Source organism: Leopardus geoffroyi, chromosome D2, assembly GCF_018350155.1.
Source record: "Leopardus geoffroyi isolate Oge1 chromosome D2, O.geoffroyi_Oge1_pat1.0, whole genome shotgun sequence".
In the NCBI taxonomy this organism is placed as follows: Eukaryota; Metazoa; Chordata; class Mammalia; order Carnivora; family Felidae; genus Leopardus; species Leopardus geoffroyi.
This window is the reverse complement of record NC_059334.1, coordinates 19,029,449-19,052,898: the sequence shown is the minus strand read 5'-3', so window position 1 is coordinate 19,052,898 and position 23,450 is coordinate 19,029,449. Positions and strand designations below refer to the sequence as shown.

Below are 23,450 nucleotides of genomic sequence, written 5' to 3'. Positions count from 1 at the left end.
GAGCCCCGTGTCGGGCTCTGTGCCGACAGCTCAGAGCCTGGAGCCTGCTTCGGATTCTGTCTTCCTCTCTCTCTCTGCCCCTCCCCCGCTCACACTCTGTCTCCCTCTCTCAAAAAATAAATAAACATTAAAAAGAAAATTAAAACACACACACACAAAGAGCCAAGGACACGCTCCGTGGATGAAATGAAAGCTCATCTACTAATTGAGGAAGAAGCATGCAAATCCAATCAGGAAGTAATTGGATTGAAGGCTTAAGGCCCTATGTTGGATGTGGGTAGAGGAAATCCCTTAAACTTATACATCAAGAAAAATAAAGCCTGCAGCTTCAAGAGAGAAAGCGCTCTTAAAGCAGTGCTGCAGCAAACAAGCAGATAAATCAAAGACAATTCCACCTTTGCTTTGCATCTGGGGGGTTTTTACAAGCCCACCGTATTGAACTTGCTAGCTGGCAAGACAAAGTCAGTGATCAAACATCTGCTCACATGTGAATCCAGCTGATGGACAAGAAATGACAGAAATCTACTGGGAATGGGGGTAAAGGGGGAGAGACAGGGACAGAAAGGGAGGGGGGAGGAAGGGAGGATAAAAGGGGAGGAGAGAGGGAAACCATGGGGGTAGGGGAGTTGGTGGGGGGGGGGAGTGGGAGCCAGATCAGAGTTCAAACCCATAGGTTCAGCATTTTCCTATATTCTCATATATTATTAGGCTCCCACCTTTGTGGAGAATTGGGAAAAGAGCATCAAACCTCTATTGGGGGTAAAGACAGATACGATCATTTTAGTGACTCCTTTGCACGAGAACCATACGTGATAAATGCCTTCCAAGGAGAAAACGGGAAGAATGGAGGGTTGACCTGCCTTCTCCTCCAGGCTGAGCAGATTTGCACGGGGCAGGGCCAGGGGAGGTGAGGAGGGGTGCACGTGTTGTTTTGTCTGTCCAGCCTCCTCTGCTCACAACACACAGTCTTCTCCTCACAGCACCTCCTTCCGTTGGAGAAGTACTCCTCCCTCTCACCAAATGCTTCCACCCATTACAATATCCCACCCCTAGACTTGCCCCCGCCCGGCCCATCCTCATACCTTCGGCTTGGACACCATGACTGGCCCAGGGACGGCCGTGTGGCCTGGTATTTGCAATGTGCACAATAAAAAGTCTTTCTTTTGTTGTGGCGTTGCTAACACTCTTACACTGTGTGATCTTCTGCTGTACGAGGAACAGGCCCCTCTGTACAAGGAGCCCAAGTCCCCCCGCTGGTACCCCAGGGCTGAGAAAGGACAAGAGGAGAGAGAGATGTCCCGACCTCTCTCCTCGAGTCCTTAGATCCAATCATGCCCAAGGAATGCCACTCCATCTCTGCCTGTCCCAACTGAGACAAATAAGTCCCTCTTTTCCTTCAGCTAGTTTGAGAGAGTTAGGTTTTTCCTGGCCTCAGAAAGTGTCCTAATGGGGTCTGGTTTGTCACAGCACCACCCTTAGACCTGAGCCACTCCAGTGCCCCTGGGTGTCCCACTTGAAAGGGCTCTCGTCCGCTCAGGCTCTCATGTGGCCACTCCCCTCCCGGTGGTGCAAAGAGTCTGGGGCCAAGGGACCACCTCCCCTTCTAGGCCAGGCTCCAGCAGCTCCTGCCTCAACCTGGGTCATCTCCCAGAGCCACACAGACCTCTTCCCTGGGTCTATCTTCCAAAGGACAGAACACCCTGCAGGTGTGTGAGCTCGCGGGCTCGAATTGCCATCCGCAGGAGCGTGAAGTTAAGGTGTTCGTCACGTGGACCTAAGGCCATCACGATGCAAAGTAGAGTCAGGTCAGGGCTGGGGGAAAGGAGACTTTTTTGGTTTTTTGAGAGAGCACAAGCAGGGGAGAGGAAGAGAGAAAGAGACAGACAGAGGATCCAAAGCGAGCTTTATGCTGACAGCAGTGAGCCCAGTGTGGGGCTTGAACTCACAAACCGCGAGATCATGACTGAGCCAAAGTCGGATGCTCAGTTGACTGAGTCACCCAAGTGGCCCGGGAGAGGAGACTTTCACCCGCCGTCTTTTCTGGGTGCACAAGTATGGGGTGAGGGTGCATTTAACCTCTCAACAACCCATGAAGTCAGTACCATGACCCCATCAGATAGATCAGCCAACAGAGTAGTCAAAAACATGAGAGAGAACATAGTGTGGCCAGAAGTAGGGCTTTCACGAATTGGTGACATTCTCTCCCCTTTTGTGTCTAAATCACAGGGCAAATGCCCCGTGCCCGCACAGACATCAGGGCTTGTGCCTGAGCCGTACCAGCCAAATGGTGACCCAAACTCTGCCTCTGTCCCCATCTGACTCTGCTCAGAAGGCAAGTCCCTAAGTCCTTTGATTGGTCACCGAAGCTCCAGCTTCAAAAAGAAGCTCAGGGAGGCGTCAAACTGTTCACTCTTCAGGGACAAAGAGTGGGCACAAGAACACCAGGCTTTAGTCAGTTTGCTTCAAGGACTTAAGGAGGCCAAGCGCACAAGGCCCCAGGCACCCAGCGGTACGGAGCTCCTCACCCCAGCCTCCGGAGGGCAGTGCTCCCGATGCGCTTTCAGATCAAACCTCAGGAGCAAAGGAGTGATTAATCAGCCTTTCCAGCTGTGTCCAATCATTCTCGAACGCCAGCCCAATCTAAGTGGCTACAGGTTAGGGGCACAAAGAGGAACTCAAGACATGAAGCAAATTCCAAGAACCATCAATAAACCAGCTCCTCTCCAGATGATTAATGTTCATAAAATACCGGGGCGCCTGGGTGGCTCAGTCAGTTTAGCATCTGACTTCGGCTCAGGTCAGGATCTCACGGTTCATGGGTTCGAACCCCACGCGGGGCTCTGTGCTGACAGCCTGGAGTCTGCTTCGGATTCTACGTCTGCCTCTCCCCTGCCTGCACTGTCTCTCTCTCCTCTCTCTGTCTCAAAAATAAACAATCAAAACATTTTTTAAAAGGAAAGAAAAAAAAAAAAAAACCTGCATCATTGGGCTGGGACAAAAGAATTTTTAACAGATCAGTTTAAACCAGAGTCGGGAGGAATGGGTGGAGACCAAGGCTGATTTTTTTTCACCTTTTAAATGTGGGGGGAAATCAAAGGTTCCCAGAGGTGATCATGTATCCCAGGTCACCCCAGGATAGGCGAGAGCCAAGAGAGCATCGTTTAGGCTCTGCAGTGAACCTTCCTGCCTCCTCTCCGGCCTCTTCATCCAGGACTGGGATCCTGCTGCAAATAAACATCAACCGGTGTCTACGTGGGAGCATCGCTGACTCCAGCTCAACTCCGACTTCTCTGGCTTGGGAGGCCCACGGCTGAGAGACGAGGCCTTTAGTTTTAGTTTCCGTGTGACTCCAGAAAACCACACCACCAGACCCGCTCTGCAGCCAGGGAGATAGAAAGACAGGGGGAGAGAGAGAGAGAGCAGGGCAGGTCCGCCCTCAGAGAAAGTCCCTGCTGCCCTAAATAATCTCTGCTTCACAGGTACCATAGACTCTCCACTTAAAGAGCACCCAATGCAAACGTCCTCACCTTTAAAACACAGTCATTGGGAAAGGAAAAAGAAAAGATTTTTTTTTTCAAAAGAAAGGATGAAAATAAAAGGTGGGAAAAGATATACCAGGCAAATGGGAGTCAAATCCAAACACCAGGACAACAATCTCAACAATTTGCCAAAAATAGAATCCGGGGGCACCTCGGTGGCTCAGTTCGTTGAGCATCGACCTCTTGAATTCGGCTCAGGTCGTGATCCCAGGGTCGTGGGCTCTGTGGTGTCTATAAAGAGTGACCATGGGAGCGCCTGGGTGGCGCAGTCGGTTAAGCGTCCGACTTCAGCCAGGTCACGATCTCACGGTCCGTGAGTTCGAGCCCCGCGTCAGGCTCTGGGCTGATGGCTCATGATGGCTCAGAGCCTGGAGCCTGTTTCCGATTCTGTGTTTCCCTCTCTCTCTCTCTGACCCTCCCCCGTTCATGCTCTGTCTCTCTCTGTCCCAAAAATAAATAAACGTTGAAAAAAAAAATTAAAAAAAAAAAAAAAGAGTGACCATGTACCTCGATGGGTTTTAAGGAATATGTATATTTAATAACTAATAAATATATATTTACATATATAAAAGGAATATAAAAGAATATATAAATATAATATATTATGTTAAATAATAGAATTGATTAACATAATTTAAAATCCTATTATATTAAAATATATTTAAAATACATACTTATATACAATATATTCTCTGACCATGTAACAATAAAATTAGAAATCAATATCAAATGAGTATGTCTTAAAATCCCATATACTAGGGTCACCCAGGTGGCTCAGTTGGTTAGGAGTCCGACTTGGGCTCAGGTCATGATCTCACGGTTCATGGGTTCGAGCCCTGCATTGGGCTCCGTGCTGACAGCTCAGAGCCTGGAGCCTGCTTCAGATTCTGTGTCTCCCTCTCTCTTCCTCCCCTGCTCACACTCTGTCTCTCTCTCTCAAAAAGAAAGATTAAAAAATAAAATAAAATCCCATATACTAAAAAATAACGCTGAGATTAAAAATAAGATTAAAAGAGAAATTGTAAGATACTCAGCAGTGAACTAACAATGAAAACACTGCATATCAAAATCTATAAAGCCGTCACAGACTGCTTTAGAGTAAGTTCTACCAAGTTTTCAAGGAATAGATAATATGTTTCAAAATCTAACTGACTCAAACAGCATATTAAGAACAATTATAACTAATTAGGATGTATCTGAGGAAGCCATTAAATGGTTCAACGTTTAAAAAAAAAAAAAAAGACCTGTCGATGTAGCTTTTTTTTAATTATTATTTAAATTCTAGTTAGTTAACATGTGGTGCAATATTGGCTTCAGGAGTAGAATTCAGTGATTCATCACTTACATGTAACACCCAGTCCTCATCCCAAAAAGTGCCCCTCTCAGTACCCACACCCCATCCACCCCATTCCCATCCATCTCCTTCCATCAACCCTTAGTTTAACTTTACTAGAACAAAAAGAACAATTCTATGATTATCTCAATTTTTGCAGAAACAGTTGATAAAGTTCGATCCATATATTTTTTTAAAGAGCCCTTAACAAACTGAACAAATTACAAATTGAAAGGAAATGCCTTAACTTTAGAAAAAGTTATATACCAGAAAACTTAGAGCAAATCTTATGCTGAAGGGAAAAGCTTTATCCTCGCTCCCATTAAGATTGAAAGTAAGACAATGCTTTCCCATCACCACCATTCTTTAATACAGTCTTAGAGGTCTCAGCCAACAGGAAATCTTTTTTAATTTTTTTTCTTTAATGCTTATTTATTTTTGAGACAGAGCATGAGCAGGGGAGGGGCAGTGAGAGAGAGAGACAACAGAATCCGAAACAGGCTCCAGGCTCCGAGCTGTCAGCACAGAGCCCGACGCGGGGCTCGAACTCACAAACCGTGAAGTCATGACCTGAGCTGAAGTTGGACGCTTAACAGACTGAGCCACCCGGGTGCCCCAGGAATTTTTTTTTTTTTTTTTAAAGAGAAAGAACAAAGGGGCACCTAGGTGGCTCAGTCCATTAAGCATCTGACTCCTGATTTCGGCTCGGGTCATGATCTCACAGTTTGTGGATTCGAGTCCCATGTCAGGCTCTGCACAGAGAGTGTGGAGCTTACTTGAGATCCTCTGTCTCCCTTTCTCTGCCCCTCTCCTGCTCACACTCTATTTTTCTCAAAAATAAATAAACATTAAAAAAATAAAAGAGGAAGCACATAAAATTTGGAAGGGAAAAGATTAAAAAATACCATTATTTATCAACAATGGAATCATCTATATTCAGAAACCAAACGGGGGGCGCCTGGGTGGCTCATTCAGTTAGTCTGATTCAGTCTGACTTCGGCTCAGGTCATGATCTCGTGGTTTGTGAGTTCAAGCCCCGCACTGGGTTCTGTGCTGACAGCTCAGAGCCTGGAGCCTGCTTCGGATTCTGTGTCTCCGTCTCTCTCTGCCCCTCCCCTACTTGTGCTCTGTCTCTCTATCAAAAATATATAAAATGTAAAAAAAAAAAAAAAAAAAAAAAAAAGAAACCAGAGTTCATAAAAATTGCCAGAGACAAGAAACTAACTAAAACTCACTATAGCATTTCTTTTTACCACCAATAATCAATAAGAGAATGATAAGAATAAATGATGCACAAGAGTGGCAAAAATTATATCCAAGAATGAATTTAAACGATATCTAAGACCTCCGTGGAAAACAAACTCTTTCAAAGGACATTTTAAAAGAGCTGAATAAATAGGGTGACATTCCATGATCTCAGGTAGGTTCCCATCATATTTTAAAGGTACCTGTTTTCTCCCAAATAAATGTATAAATTCAAGGCTATGCCAATGAAAATGATAGCTGATCCTCTTGAGAATTTAATAAACACATTCTAAAATGTTTATGAAAGAATAAGATCTAGACACAGCTAAATCTGTTTTGAAAGAGAAGAGCGGAGAGGGGGGAACATAATCTACTAGACAGAACCACCTTCTCTAAAGCTCCGCTGATAAATCTGCGCGCTAACAGCTCAACAGCAGTAATGACAACAAACATGACGGAGTGTGTTTGAGGCTACGATAAAGGACGACCGCACCCACCGAGGCCAAGACATCCCGGGATGGGCTTAGGAAAACTGACTCCCAGCATGGCATGCTTTCCTAAACCCATATGAAATGGCAGAAGCCAGATGGCCCGACACCCCAACGTGGAAGGTAAGACTGTAAGTTTTAGAGAAGATGATGTAGGCGGAAAACCTGGCATGCTAGGAAGGGAGAATAACTTAGAATCCCGAAAGCACAAAACATAAATTCAAATATTACTGAATACGGTTGTATCGCAATTAAGGAGCTCTGGTCAACCAAGAACTCCGGAACAAAGGAAACATTTTGTGCTTGTTTAACAAATACTCATACACTGCACACCGTGCGCCTCGGTGCTTTAAAATACTGACTGAGTCGGGGCGCCTGGGCGGCGCAGTCGGTTAAGCGTCCGACTTCAGCCAGGTCACGATCTCGCGGTCCGTGAGTTCGAGCCCCGCGTCGGGCTCTGGGCTGATGGCTCAGAGCCTGGAGCCTGTTTCCGATTCTGTGTCTCCCTCTCTCTCTGCCCCTCCCCCGTTCATGCTTTGTCTCTCTCTGTCCCAAAAATAAATAAACGTTGAAAAAAAAATTTTTTTTAAATAAATAAATAAATAAAATACTGACTGAGTCAATGTTCTTAGCTGCCCTATGAAGTGGGTACTGTTATTATCCCCATTTTGCAGACAAGATGCTGAGCTGTGCAGACGTTAACTGGCCCAGGATCACATAGGTTAATGAGCATGGCCAGAAGGCAAACCCAGGCCGTCTGGATGCAAACATCTGGAGTCAGGTTCTTTTCCTATTTTAAGTAAGCTCTCTACCCAACATGGGCCTTGAACTCACGACCCCAGATCAAGAGTTACACACTCCACCAACACTCTACCAGGCACCCCTAGAGCCACATTTCTGAACTACTATGCCGCGCAGACACTCCACAGAGTGGAGACAGATTGGGACAAGATACTTGTGAAGGTGTGTCTAAAACATGTTCCAGGGCTCCTGGGTGGCTCAGCCAGTTGAGCGTCTGACTTCAGTTCAGGTCATGATCTCACGGTCCATGAGTTCGAGCCCCACATCGAGCTCTGTGCTGACAGCTTGGAGCCTGGAGCCTGCTTTGGATTCTGTGTCTCCCTCTCTCTCTCTGTCCCTCCCCCGCTCGTGCTCTGTCTCTCTCTCACTCTCTCAAGAATAAATCAACATTAAAAAAAAATTTTTTTTTTAAATAAAAAAATAAATAAATAAAACATGTTCCAAAACAAAGGACTAATACTTGGAATACGTAAGGAGTTCCTGCAAATCGGCAAGCCCAGGGCAACGAAGTCCGACAGAAAAATGATGTGCGTGCCAAGGCTGGAAGAGGACATCTAAAAGGACTGACAAGCATATGGATGGGATATTCAAATGCATTACTATCAGAAAAATGGAAATTAAACAACAAAATATCACATCACACCTGTTGGACTGGGAAAAACTGAAATGCCAGACGGGAGGCTGCAGGGGGTTAACTGTTTACTGTAAACCGGCTCAGCCATGCGGCAAACAACCTGATCGTTGTTATTCCGCGTATGTATATGGATACTTTATGACCCAGCAATGCAGCCCCTGAGTAGTTCCGTCTTAGTCCATTGCACTGCTATAACAGAGCACCACAAACTGGGTGGCTTATAAACAACAAACATTTATTTCTCACAGCTCAGGAGGCTGGGAAGTCCAAGATCAAGGCGCTAGCTGGTTCAGTGCCTGGGGAGAGCCCACTTCCTGGTTCATGGACGGCTGTCTTCTCCCTGTGTCCTCACAAGGCAGAAAGGTTCTGTGGGGTCTCTTTCATAAGGGCACTTATTCCATTCATAAGGGCTCTGCTCTCGTGATCTAATCACCCCCCTCTGGAGGTGGATGTGATTAGATCATGACCAGGTCGGATCCTAACCCCTAATCATATTGGGATTAGGATCTGAACATGTAAATTTCAGAACACAAACCTTCCGTCTATGGCACGTTCTCATAGATGTCCCAGAACGGGATGAATATGCGGATGTTCATCTCAGTTTGTTACGGAGTCCGGCAAGTGGGGTGATCTAGGCATCCGTTTCGAGATGAAGCAACATACACCGTAAGACGGATATGCACTGTGGAATCCTGTGCAGCTGTGAGGGACCCACACGCCAGATGTACACACAGCAGTAGGAACAGACCTCAAAAACATCGTGTTGAGTAAAAAAAGGAAGCAGAATTAGATGTAAAGCACGTTACCGTTTATGTAAATTTTAAAAAGGCATCCATGCAAACTACACCACATGTTTTATAAATCACACTTATACATAGTTTACGCATGAACTATATATTTTATAAATTATATGTTTGTTTACAAACAAAAAGACAGATACAGATCCAGATCCAAAACAGGCAACGATTGCCTTTGAAGGAAGGAATTGGAAGTGGGAAATGCCTATCAAAAGGAATGAATAACGAAAATTAGAAACCAGCGTGGGATCTTGCACCAACAATGATGATAAAGTGCCCTGAGCCACGAAGTGTGATTAATTCAGCCCTCCTTGTCTGGGGTTAAAAAATAAATTCCAAAATTATGAAACACAGTTAGGGACTGACCATTGGTTTTACACAATGGATTCATCCTCCATAGGGTCACAAGCTTCCCTTATCTACTTAGATTATTTTGTTGTAAAATTTAGGTTTCCAATAAAACTATTAAATAATGCATTTGTCAAATAGGGCTACAGGGCATGCCTTTAGGGAGCTTTCGGTTTTTTCTTTTTGAACAACAAATATATATCAGACTTGCTTGCTATCTTTGTCCTAAAAAGTTACTTTGGTCTCATGTTTAGAGCAGTTGGTCTCCAAAGTAGGGTACAGGTAACTTAAAACTAGTTACAACAATCTACTAAGGGATGGAAAGAAATGTTAGAAATTTAATGTTTATCTTGCAAAATGAAGACATTGTTTTAGGCTATTTGCTCCACGATTAAAGTTGCAACTCTTGCTTTTTCAACACATCAGACTGTCCTAGGTTGGAAGCAATGCACGGGTATTGTGAGCGACCCTGGAAGAGGTGACATGGGGTTCTCATTCACTCATTTCTTCCTGCATGTGATGCAGTGACATATGCCCAACTAGACCGTCTAGCTTGAACTGGAGCCACTCTTACAAAATGACCTTAAAAGATTCCTGCAAGAAAACTATAGAGTGAAGAGAAAGCTAATCATGCAAGCCCAGTGAACAACCAGAAAATGGCAGAGATGACCCTTTTCTCATCCTCGAGACAAAACCTCCATCAGCCACGTCCACAAGAAAAACAGGGACAATCTAATCAGACCTGATGGATAATCAATCACAAATATTGAAATAATCAAGGAGATGATTTGAAGAATGGACTTACAGCCACTCTTAATCTCCCCGAAGTGTGTATTATGCTGAGATATTGGCTAATGATAGCATGAAACCATCATGATGAGTCAGACATTTCAAACCTAAACAAGATTATAGAGGCAAGGACAGACCTCTATCCGTTCTTCAGCAGTGTTTAAAGTAAGAAAATATTTAAGCCACCACTTTTGGCTATTTTTAAAATATTTTTTAGGGGCACCCGGGTGGCTCAGTCGGTTAAGCATCCAACTTCAGCTCAGGTCATGATCTCACAGTCCGTGGGTTCGAGCCCCGCGTCGGGCTCTGTGCTGACAGCTCAGAGCCCAGAGCCTGCTCAGATTCTCTGTCTCCCTGTCTCTCTGCCCCTCTCCCACTCGCACTCTGTCTCTCTGTCTCTCTCTCTCTCTCTGTGTCAAAAATAAATAAACATTGGGGCGCCTGGGTGGCTCAGTCGGTTGAGCGGCCGACTTTAGCTCAGGTCATGATCTTGTGGTCAGTGAGTTCAAGCCCCACGTCGGGCTCTGTGCTGACAGCTCGGAGCCTGGAGCCTGTTTCAGATTCTGTGTCTCCCTCTCTCTGACCCTCCCCCGTTCATGCTCTGTCTCTCTCTGTCTCAAAAATAAATAAACGTTTAAAAAAAATTAAAAAATAAATAAATAAACATTAAAATTTTTTAAAATATTTTTTAAACCTTATTTATTTATTTTGAGAGAGAGAGAGAGAGCAGGAGGGGCAGAGAGAGAGGAAGAAAGAAAGAATCCCGAGAAGGCTCCACCATCAGCTATCAGTGCAGAGTCCAATGAGGGGCTGGAACTCACCAACCATGAGATCGTGACCTGAGCCAAAGTTGGACGCTTAACCAACTGAGCCACCCAGGTGCCCACCCACCACGTTTGAAAAGCTCACTGAACCCAATGATAAATTTGAAAACTTCTCTCAAGGCTTCTCTTTCATAGCAATGGACTAGCAAATGCACTTACTTGGGAAACACATTGTTTTTTTCCTGCTGGGGAAAAAAAAGTGACTGAAATAAAATACGAAAAACAATAGCAACAAACTAGAACGTAATCCTTTGTTAGCAGATCCTGCTGAAAGACACAAATTCAAACCTTGGTGAGCATTTGAAAGAGGAGGCATCAAAGCAAATTACTTGAGGAAGTTTGTTATACAATCGGAGGAAAGTACAGATGTCCCTAACGTGTCTTGGCTTATAGTATTTACTAGATTCTGTATTAATAATGCAATGTGCTTTCAAAAGTCTTTTTTTTTATGAGCTTCTGACAGATGCCCTGGAGATGTGCTCACCATTAAATGATATCCTTAATAAAAATAAAGTCTTTTTTTTTTTTTTAAGTTTATTTATTTTTGGGACAGAGAGAGACAGAGCATGAACGGGGGAGGGGCAGAGAGAGAGGGAGACACAGAACCGGAAACAGGCTCCAGGCTCTGAGCCATCAGCCCAGAGCCCGACGCAGGGCTCGAACTCACGGACCGCGAGATCGTGACCTGGCTGAAGTCGGACGCTTAACCGACTGCGCCACCCAGGCGCCCCAATAAAAATAAAGTCTTAACAGGAAGACTGTGTAAAATGTGGCCATGGAGGGAGCTACTCCTTTAACCAGAATTCTCTCTCTCTTTTTTTTACTTTAAGGAATTCTGGGCTTAGGTTTATGAATAAAGCACCTCCCTTGAATTTCATTTGCAACAAGTTACTGTGGCATAGAAGTGGATGTCACAATGCAACAGTGTTGCTGGATGTTTCTGATGTTGGCTTTATAAAAACAAGACCTTTAAACGTTCACTGGGAGTGATCATTCAACTTTGTGCCACAATGGTTGCCTCATGGCAAGATACTTAAGAGACTTATCAACTCAACCGTTCTTCTTGTACAAGGTGTTCCAAGTCGGCTGACATTTTCTGTGATGACAAGAGGCACTCAACAGTTTGCCTGCCAGCAGATTTTATTAAGATATGCAAATGAATTTTTAAAACACTCTGGGTCTTCAAGGTAAAAGTAAACTTGTAACTAAGAGTGAAGAAAGAACTCTTTCAGAAACAAAGTTGTGCATTGGAGAAGGCATTTTTTAAAACCAAAGTCGGGAAAGGTTTGCATCATTATGTGACTTCATTCCTGAAAATTACCGAAGTGTGACACCTACAGAAACCCTGGTATCTACACACTTTCAAAACTTAGAAACGTCAAGAAAATGAAAAGGCAACCCGAAGGATGGGACAAAAATATTTGCAAGTCATATATCTGATATCATATAACATACTAAGAACACTTACAACTCAAGAGTAAAAAGGCAAACAGCCCAACTTAAAAATGGGCAAGAGATTCGAACAGACATTTCTCCGGAGAACACACAAAATGCCCAATAAGCACATGAAGACATGCTCAACATCATTAGTAATTAAGGAAACAGAAATCAAAACCACAAGGAGGTACCCTTCACACCAACTAGGGAGGCTATAATAAAAAAGACAGATAGTAACAAGAGTTGGCAAAAAAAAAAAAAAAGTAGAGAAATTGGAACCCTCAAATGTTGTTGGTAAGAATGAAAAATGGTGCAGCCACTTTGGAAGACAACCTTCCAGTTACTCAGAAAGTAAACACGGGGGCACCTGGGTGGATCAGTCGGTTGAGCATCTGACTTTAGCTCAGGTCGTGATCTCACGGCTCATGGGTTTGAGCCCCACGTTGGGCTGTGTGCTGACAGCTTCAGAGCCTGGAGCCTGCTTCGGATTCTGTGTCTTTGTCTCTCTCTCTGACTCTCCCCCAATCATGTTCTGTCTCTCTCTCTCTCTCAAAAATACACATTAAAAAAATTTTTTTTAAAGAAAGTAAACACAAAGATACCATATGACCCCATAGTTCCACGGCTAAGTATGTGTTGATAAGAACTGAAAACATATGGGGGTGCCTGGATGGCTCAGTCAGTTAAGGTCCGACTGTGGTTCAGGTCATGATCTCCCAGTTTGCGGGTTCAAGCCCATGTCAGGCTTTGTGCTGACAGCTCAGAGCCTGGGGCCTGCTTCCGATTCTGTCTCTCCCTCTCTCTCTCTCTGCTCCCTCCCCCCACCAGCACCACTCATGTGCTGTCACTCTCTCTCTCTCTCTCAAAAATAAACACTAAAAAATAAAATAAAAAAAAAAGAATTGAAAACATACGTTCACACCAAAGTTTGTACATGAATGTTTGTAGTAGAACTAATCATAATTACCAGAAGTGAAAACAACCTAAATGCTCATTAGCTGATAATGGATTTTTAAAATGCAAGGTATCAAGATAGTGGGATATTATTTGGCCATGAAAGGGAATAAAGTATAATACATGTCGCAACATGGATGAACCTTGAAAACAGTACGCTAAGCGAAAGAAACCGGTCACAGAAGACCACGTGTTGTATGATTCCATTTATACGGAATATCCAGAAAAGGTAACTCCATAGGGATCAAAAGTAGATTACGGAGGACCTAGTGGCCATAAAGGGCTAAGGGGAAGGGAGAAAGGAAGGGTGACCGTACTGGGGAGAAGATTTCTTCTTGTGGCTATGAAAATGTTCTAAAATTGCCGATAGCGATGGTTGCACAACTCTGTGAATATACTAAAAGCCATGAAATTGGGGGTTTAAATGGGTAAATCGCGTGGTATGTGAACTATTAACTCAATAAAGCTGATACGAAAAAATCCTTAAAAACAGACCCCTCCGACACGTTTCTAAAATTTCCAGACAACCCATAAAGGCAACCTAATTCGTTTTAAGAACCTCGCTGATTAAGGCAAGGAACGCAGAAATGTAGTTACTACGTTTTGAAAAAGAAAGTGGCGTAATCAACAGATAGAACTGGAAAAGAGTAACGAAGCTCAGCGAAGCCTTAGCGAGTGCCACCAACCATGGGTGGCTTCCACTTAGACCCACTGTGTCTACTTTAGGGGCAGCTGCCATTAATCCAAGTATCCAAACTGGACCTAACACAAGCCTTAGAATCACCACATCACACAGAGTGGAGCCAAGATGTCAAAAGAAAATAAAGGCTCTTCCAACAATTTTCCTCACTGAGAGAAAACAACTTTTGCACCTTTTTTTTTTCAAATTTTTTTTGATGTTTATTTATTTTTGAGAGAGACAGAGACAGAATGCGAGTAGGCTGGGGGAGAGAGAGAGAGGGAGGCACAGAATCCAAAGCAGGCTCCGGGCTCTGAGCTATCAGCGTGGAGCCCCATGCGGGGCTCGAACTCACGAGCTGCGAGACCATGGCCTGAGCCAAAGTCGGACCCTCAACAGACTGAGCCGCCCGTGTTTGCACTCTTTACTAAGTAACACATAAATGTTAACTCGCAATATTTATTGCATCACTTTGACCTTTGGGTGTAGGTATAGTATACAAATTATATTAACACAGTTGTATAGTGGATAAAATAAAATACATACCCGCACTGAGGCTGCAAGCCCAAAATCTTGTCGCAGACATGATCAGAAAACGTAAGAACCTAGGCTGGAGGAGGAAGTTGAAGTTGGAAAGCTGGGATATTCTACGTTCCCCCAACTCGCTGCGCGAGTCTGAGCGAGGGGTGCAGTTGTGAGTAACTGAGCCACAGTCGGCCACCCCGGGAAGAAGGAAGTCTCTGCAAGGCTCCAAGGAGCCTGAACCTGGAACAGAAGCCGAGGAAGGGCAGGATGGGCTCCCATTTGCCCCCAGGGCTCTCCCGGCTCCTGCTGTGACTACTGCTCTGTCCCCTTCTGCCTGTTCCCTGCCAGCTGGTCAGTCCTCCTGTCTCCCCGGTTCGCGTGATGCAGGGCTAGACTGCTTAGTGTGGCTGCCTGCCCCTGGTCCCCTGGGCAGAACCCGAAAGCCGGTCTCCGGGTCAGGTATGCATGCGTGTGCTCACACACACACACACACACACACACACATACACACAGCCTGGACCACCAGGGATGGAGCGGGGAGGAGGGGTGGAACCGATTATAGCAGGCACTCTGCCTGATAGGGCTCCTACAGGGGACGAAACAAGAAATGCTAAAACTGGAAGGGACCCGCGAACAGACCGCCTTCTCCATCCCGCTTTCTGCAGTCCAGGGATACCAGCCCCGCCCTTTTAGGGGCCACAGGGTCCCACGAAGTGGGATTCAGAGGCCTGGGTTCTCGTCCAGCTCTGCACAAGGAGCCTGGCCTCTGCACCCCCCGTTCTGCGTGCAGGGCACACGGGCGCTTTGCAGGTCCTTGCAGGGATGCGGAGACAGTGTCATGAGGTGAATCTGGATTTTCCCAAAAGGATTGTGCCGGTACACTTGGGTACATCAGGTGACGAGCTCAACAGTCACGCTGAGGTTTCTAAGTGGTCTTCCCGACAAGTCTCTTTTGCTTGGGCCGCAACAGAAAAGCACCCGGGAGCACCCCGTGCCTTCCTGAGCCAGCGGCATCCTCTACTGCTGTGTCCAATATCACAGACAGGTATTTCGGACACGCTGGGGACACACACGACATAGACTGACTATCAGAGCCAGGAGGAAACCCAGCCACTACCCAGGGCTAACTCCCGTTTTACGTGTAAGGGAAGTGGGGCCCAGGATGGGAGAGGGACATTCTCAGTTCACACAGATACGCAGACACAGAAGACATTTCTCACGACACAAGCCAGGGCTCCTGGGATGGCCCGTAGTTAAGAATTGTGGAAAAATACGGGGCGCCTGGGTGGCGCAGTCGGTTGAGCGTCCGACTTCAGCTCAGGTCACGATCTCACGGTTCGTGAGTTCGAGCCCCGCGTCAGGCTCTGGGCTGATGGCTCAGAGCCTGGAGCCTGCTTCCGATTCTGCGTCTCCCTCTCTCTGTGCCCCTCCCCCATTCATGCTCTGTCTCTCTCTGTCTCAAAAATAAATAAACATTAAAAAAAGTTAAAAAAAAAAAAAAGAATTGTGGAAAAATAATAATAGTTCCCCCAGCAAGTCCTTTCCACTTGCCACGCATTATCTAAAGCAATGTTTCCGAACTGTAAGTCATGACTTGATATTCTCGGGAAATCTCTTTAGAAAATTGAACCCAGGTCGAAGTACAGACTAGACTAGGATCTATCAAAGTACGTCACTGGGTACGCCTGGGTGGCTCAGTCAGTGAAGCGTCCGACTCTTGATTTCTGCTTAGGTCATGATCTCACGGTTTGCGAGATCGAGCCCCCAGTTGGGTTCTGCACTGACATCTCAGAGCCTGCCTGGGATTCTCTCTCTCTCCCTCTCCCTCTGGCCCTTCCACGCTTGTGCCTTCTCTCTCAAAATAAATAAACATTAAACACACACACACACACACACCAAATTCATCACTTAAGAGTGGAGGTGAGTATTGTTGTCACAAACCGTTGTTTCATTTTTATAGACACACAAACACATGCAGATACATACGTGTCTATCAGCGCTGAGTATTTATCTACTGGGTTACTAAAAAATGCCTTTCTTCCTGAGGTCCTCTTCAAAAAGGCACGAAGGCCCGTGACCTGAGGACGAAGTGTGCAGAAAGCAACACTGATGGGAAGAGAAGCTCTTTGTGCACACACATAAGGGGATACAGCTGAGGAGCAGCCCGGCAGGGGTGGTCGCTGCCACCGGTGAGATGATCGGAAGCCGGAAGCCACGGGGTAGGCTCCAGGCAGCTGCAAAACCAGCTGGTCCACTTTTGTCACACTCCAGGCCACACCTGGCTGCCTCAGGTAAGGACATGGCGGGAGTTCCACCCAGGATGGGCTCAGGCCCACCCCACCCAGCTCCCATCCCTCGGCCCAGGACGCTCCCCTGCTGTTCAGCCTCACCAGAATCAGGAGGACATTAGGGGGCCTCACTCCCCTGTGCCTCTCAACAGTAGAGAATGTATCTCCTGGACACTGGCCAGGGCCTGCTACTCTTCCAAAGGTCATGATGGCTACACGAGGTAGAGGAGAAGCGTGCCCGGTGTTGAAATTGGGTTTCCAGTGTCCTCCTGTCTGAGAGCAGTGGGCCGTGGGCAGCAAGGGTGCTCAGCAATGCTGTGGATCACACCCCGTCCCACGAACTGCAAGGGAGCTTCTCTAAAGGGAACTGGGATTGGTACGAACATTTCTTGAAGCAAATGGTCCACTGGCAAGGGCTTGACCCATCATCCGGGAATTTAAGAACTGCCCTTACAATTCAGAGTACAAACCTGGGTGAAGCCCTTCCAGGTCCCCTAGTCCAAGGGTCACGAACACTGTCTGTAGAGAGCCAGAGAGTCAGTGTATCAGCTTTGCAGACTACACAGTCCCTGTCACAACTCAGCTCCGCTGTGGTACAGCAGGGGCCCCATTGACAGGAGGAAATGAGAGGGTGTGGCTGTACCCATAAAGCCACATCCACAGGGACAGGTAGGGACCATGTGATCTGCTAGCCACAGTTGGCTGACCCCGCTCTAGTCCAATCTCCCCTTTTTATGATTTGGAAACTGCTATCCGGAAGAGGGAAGCACGGTCAAGTGTCCTGGGGCATCACTGCTGGCCAGATAAGGACTCCTGCTGCCTGGAGACAGCCTAGCCAGTTCCCTACCAAATAACATCCTGCTACTGAGCCATAGACTTCCTAGCTCTCTCTTGCCCAAGAGGAAATTCAGTTTAAAGGTTAAATCGTTGGGACCAGAAGTCAGGCAGATCTAAGTTCCAATTCAGGCATTGCCCCGCATTGCCTAAGTTCTCTAAACATTGGTCCTTTTCACTGGAAAATAAACAATAAAATTGCATTAGGCTAAAACTGTCCTGAAGTATATACAGGTAAAGATGAACAAGGTGAACATTTGGGGCAAATGTGAGCAGGGTAAGCATGTTGAGGTGAGGGTGAACAAGGTGAAGCTACGTCGCACACAAGGCAAAGGTAACAAGGAGGGGTATGTGAAGGGCCTAGATGTAATGAGCGCTCAGTAAATTCCAGCTGTCTTTTCCCACCCCTCAGACCTGAGCTCTCACACCCCCTGTCAAGCTCCACCCTACTCTTACTTGAAAGGATGGAAGGTAACATAGGTGGACTTTGAAAACCATAAAGTACTGAGATGGCATCACACCCTCCTAGACCTCATCCACTCCTTTTTGTCCATTGAGATGTCTCCTTCCATGAATATGGTATACTCGTTCCCACCTACACATTTGTCACACATTTATGGAGCGTCTTTGGGCCAAAAACTACTAAGCAGAGTGTCATACATGTGGTCTACTCATACGGTTCCACTCACTTGCAAAGGCATCATCTATTCTCTTTATATACTCAAACCCTATCTCTGCTTCCCGACTTGAGTATTATTTTCCCCAGGATGCCACCATTCTCCTACTGTCTTCTGATCCTCAGCAGTATTCTTACCTCTGATCATTCCTGTATCTCAGGGGCTGAAACTCTTATTCTCTCATCCCAGGAAGTTTCTGGTCTAGCTTAGGCCATTGAGAGGCACTGGAACATGAAACGTGGAAGACGGAAGAGAAAGAGTAAAGTAATATTCTTCTCTAATAGCAGTGGGTATGTGTATAGTTAGACAGCAGACACAGGGTTCATGGTGTCTAGGCAAGCTCCCAGAAATCGCCTACTTCAATTCAGCAAGCAGCTGACTTCCAAGTGGTGACTTCCTACAATTCCGAGCACTTCTTAATTTTCTTAAATCTCGGAGCACTGCTCCTGACCCTTGTAACCTCAATTTTATAAGCATGTAAGTCCTTATATTACATCTTTTACTACTAAAATACAGAGTAGTTTTAGACCAAACCCTGACTGATATGGTCATTGGAGCACTGAAATGAGTTTCCACCACGAAAACTAAATACGGCATTATCTTAACAGTTTTGTGGCAGGCATGAGGAAACCAGGATCGGAGTCTGGGAAGATGGCACCCCACGTCATGTGGTGGTAAAACACTTGGTAAAACTTCCCCTTGCGATAATTTGGAAACCATTTGCCTCCCAAGCAGGGGACTCTAAGGGAAATCATTGGAAAGTACCAGTATGATAGTATGCATTGGCCACTACTGGCTTTTTGGGGCAAGGTTTATAAGTAAGAGAAGAGATCAAAAGAGACCTGGCCAATGAGTAAGCAGAATAAAGAGAAATACAGTCTAGAAATTTGGGTGTTGAAGGGTTGGAAAATCCATCTATTTCTAAACTCAAAAGTTCAATAGATTTCTCAGCTGAATAAAATAACTCAGCCCTCCATCGATGATCAAATTAACATTATTTTTCGAAAAATTTTCTTGAATAATATGAAAATGGCCACCATTAAGCTGACAAAGAAAGAGCAATGAGAGTCCGGCAGAAAAAATAATTATTAAGAAAAATAATAATGGGGGGGCACCTGGGTGGTTCAGTCAGTCAAGTGTTAGGCTTCAGCTCAGGTCATGATCTCATGGTCTATGAGTTCAAATCCCACATCAGGCTCTGTGCTGACATCTCAGAGCCTGAAGCTTGCTTCAGATTCTGTGTCTCCCTCTCTCTCTCCCCCTTCCCTGCTCACACTCTATTTCTCTCTCTCTCTCTCTCTCTCTCTCTCTCTCTCTCTCTCTCAAAAATAAATAAACATTAAAAATTATTTGGAAAAAAGGAAAATAATCATGGGAGTTATGTCTAGGAAAAATGCTTTGAGTATTACTTACAGTTACTAACACAGAACTATACAGAAACAACGGACGTGGGGGGTCTTCCAGAAGGCAGAATCATTGTTGTGATGGTTTTAAAATATGTCTCTAAAGTTTCTTCTAACAAACAGAACCAGGTAAAGGGACAATGTATGACTTTTGAAATTAAGATTTTTAAAAAGGCATTGTGGCTTCCTCCTTTCCCTCTTAGTTCACTCGGGAAAGATAACTGCCACACAAGAGAACACCTAAGTAGTCCTATAGACAGGTCCATTGGTGAGCAACTGAGATTTCTTGCCGACAGCCAGAGAGGAACTGAGGCCTCCAGCCCACCGTTGTGTGGGTTAGCAGCTCCTCCGACACCAGTCGAGCCTTCGGATGACAACAGCCCCAGCCAACATAGTGACTGAAACCTCAGGAGAGACTGAGCCACAACCACTCAGGAAAGACACTTTCAGACTCCTGACCCTCAGAAACTGTAAGATAAATAAGCATTTATTGCTTTTGGCTGCTAAGTTTTAAGATATTTTGCTATGCCACAATAGACAGCTAGTACAATGGCTGAATCCAGAGGTGGGAGGGGAGGGGCTCTTCACAGTGTCTGCCCAGCAGGAGCTTGAAACTACCATATGCCTACCGCTTTTCAATTTGTGTCTGGTTCTAGATGAACCTGGAAAATATGGACTTGTACTGTGGCTATCCTGTTCTTCTTTCACCATTTATATTCAGTTTATGAGGATGTGGGAAGACACATTCTAGTTCTTAGGGCGTTACACCATAAGCAACCACATGTAGACTGGTGGGACGAATTGCACATCATTTGAGTGTGACCATTAAACCGGATGCAGAGACTAGATGGGATTAAGGGATGTGTTTCTCTTGGGGAGGGATGAATGTGGGAGAAAAGATAAAAACAGGTACTCGATGCGGTGCCTGGGTGGCTCAGTCGGTTGAACGTCCTGCTTCCGCTTAGGCGATGACCTCACGGTTCATGGGTTTGAGCCCTGCATCGGGCTCTGTGCTGACAGCTCAGAGCCTGGAGCCTGCTTCGATTTCTGCGTCTCCCTCTCTCTGTCTCTGTCTCTGTCTCTCTCTCTCTCAAAAATAAACATTAAAAAAATTTAAAACAAAACCAAAAACAGTTATTTGATGACCAGAAGGATAGACCTTGGCAAAGACAATACTATTCCCAAATAGTATTGTCCACATCCCATTTTTCTTCTCCTCCTGGACACACAGCTAGGTTCCATTTCCCAGTCTCTCTGTGGTTGGCGAGGCTGTGGGAGCTCCGTAAGGGAATGTGGGCCAAAGTGTCCACGGCACATCCAGGCCCGGCCCCTAAAAAGTCTTCTGAGCCCTTCTTCGTGCCCTCTATTCCCTCACTGGCTGCCCATAGGCAGTGTATCCAGTGGGGGGCTCGGGGGCTCAGGGAACTGCTGCTTCTAGAGGGAAGCAACCTAGGTCCCTGCAAACATCATGCATGTGATGCACACACACACATTCACACACACGCTGGCCCACCGAGCAAGACAGAAATACGTTTTTATTTGAAGACATTTGTTGTAGCAGTTACCTGCCACAACTAAAACAATTTAACTCCTCTGCTCTGTGCTGCAATTTTACTGAGAGCTGGTGCCACACTATTTCACAATTATATGCAGGCAACCCGTGAGTTATAGCAACCCACATTTACAATTCTCTGACAACCGCCTCGTGACATTAGTTATGGTATTTCAAAACCAGAAGAATACAAAACCATATCTCCCCGGAGGGCTTTTGCCTTGGCCTGGCACCACAAGCCTCCTTTAGTGGTTAAGAGCGTAGACGCTGGAACTCAAGTTACTCAATTTGGTTCTCGTATCGGCCATGGAAGAAATGTGTTTTTATCAACAGTTTGCTATGCCTGAGAAAGTCAAGGCCCTAGGAGGCTTGGAGCCTTGCCCAAAGTCATACATCGGATAACTCTAGAGCTAGTGTTCCTGTCGAGCTCTTCTGACTTCAAGCCCCACGGTGTCTTCCTCATATCACGACGCAAGGGGGAAAGTCCATCTGTGGCCTTGAGGTTGTCTCTCTCTCTGCATGACTTATTGCCAAATGCCTTCAAACATGCGAAAATAACAGAGAGGACAAGTACACAGAACGCTTCTTCCCGGTTCTGACAAAACCCTTCCCAGACAAAGATGATTCCGTTCCCAGTTGGGAATATTTTCCTGAAGCAGGAATGTACATTCCCCATTGAGGACAGAGGCCCGTACCCCATCCTATGTGTAGAGTCCACAGGGCTCTTCCCTTCTCTGTTGGGCCAAAGAGAGGTAGCCCTACGACATTCCCCTGGGAAGAAGACAAACTTGAAACTTCAGTAGTCTGGACCCCAACTGCTTTGAGAGGTTAATATACCCCTAACCTCCAGTCACTAAGCAAATGAGCCAACTGTTAAAATTGTCTTTCCCCAGTTCCTGATCCGACAGGACATATCTGTCCTGTGGTGACACTAGAAATACCACAATAGGTGGAACAGGGTTCTTGGGGAAACCCAACTGCACAAGGCACGAGCCATGGTGTTCATCACAGTTCATCGCGGTTCTCAGTGGCCGTAACACAGCATCCCTCAGCTGGGTACAAGGAAGACCACGTATGTGCCTTCTGAAGCAGACGGATGCTCGGAGCTGGATAAACCAACGAAGAGGTGTTTTTACACACGCCAGCAGCTTGGGGTTGGAGCTCAGATGCCGGGCAACCAATGAGCTCTTGCCTCCATGATGCAATGCTTCCAATACGGAATCTGAGGGGGTGAAGGACTTATCACTCACTCACCAAAGTTTACAGGGATGAAATCTGTGTAATCCAGGGCTTTCTCCCATAAGGAGAGGCTCAGGGAAGCTCTGGTCGAACTCCGTCGCTGTCTTCCTCTCCTACAATTCACTTCTGAGGGTTTCTTGGGCTTTTGTGCCTTCTAATATCATTCGCGTAAAAAGCCCTTCAGTTAAGAGACTTTCCGAAGCAGTAAATATTTTCGGGAGATTGATGCTCCACACTTTTCAGAGTCCTGCTGTTATTTTTATCACTTCCATTTTATCCACGGAAACCGAGAGCCGGCAGCAGAAAAACTTCCCAATTGCGCAGATTCTCGGGGGGAGGACTGCTGGCCCCCGGATACGGATTTTAAAAGCGGAAAGGACAGAAAGGAGCCACAAATCCAAGCGTGGCTCTGGCAGCCTTTTCTGGGCTGTCAGTCCAACCGCTCCCACCTGCACGCATCCTCTCTCTCATTGTGCTGGCCGGGGGCCTGTGTGCGGGGCAGCGCGGTGGGAGACTGGGCCAGCTGAGCTGGTCTCTGATCCCAGAGGCCATGTGACCTTGAGCGAGTCCATATGCCAGTGTGAGCTTCAGCTCCGACACTGTAAAGTGAGCCGACCAATGTCTCCCTGGCAGAGTGGTTGTCAGGATTAGAGGAGGGTATGCGCGAGTCCCTGGCACGAAGCTGGTGCTCAGGGAAACCTGAGCCGGGAGACTGGCTTCAAACGGTGTCCGTTCCAGGCAATGCGGTCCAGGAAGATGGGGGGGGGGGTGCCCGGGGGGGTGGTTCAGCTCAAGTGGTCAGCGACATGGCTTCAGGGAGCATCTGCAGAAGGTTGGGACGAGCCAATCTGCTGGTGCCGACCAGGGTCAGGTGCCCGAGGTAGCCTCACGCCAGAGCGAAGACCACTTTTCCAGGAACGTGGACTTGGCATTCCCCGTGTGAACTTCCACAGCGTCCCCAAAACAGAGGAGCCTCGCCAGCATGGCAGTCACACTTCCCACAAAAGTTGCGCGGGGAACGCACTGGTCTTCACCCAGGAATGTGCCAACAGGAACTTCACTCA

General features: G+C 46.2%; 1 long non-coding RNA gene across 1 annotated transcript in view; it reads right to left on the bottom strand.

Annotated features, from left to right (window-relative positions):
• The window catches only part of LOC123576518, an 80,616-nt gene that overhangs the window by 32,424 nt on the left and 24,742 nt on the right, over positions 1-23,450 (bottom strand). The gene's annotated exons all lie outside the window — the stretch shown is intronic.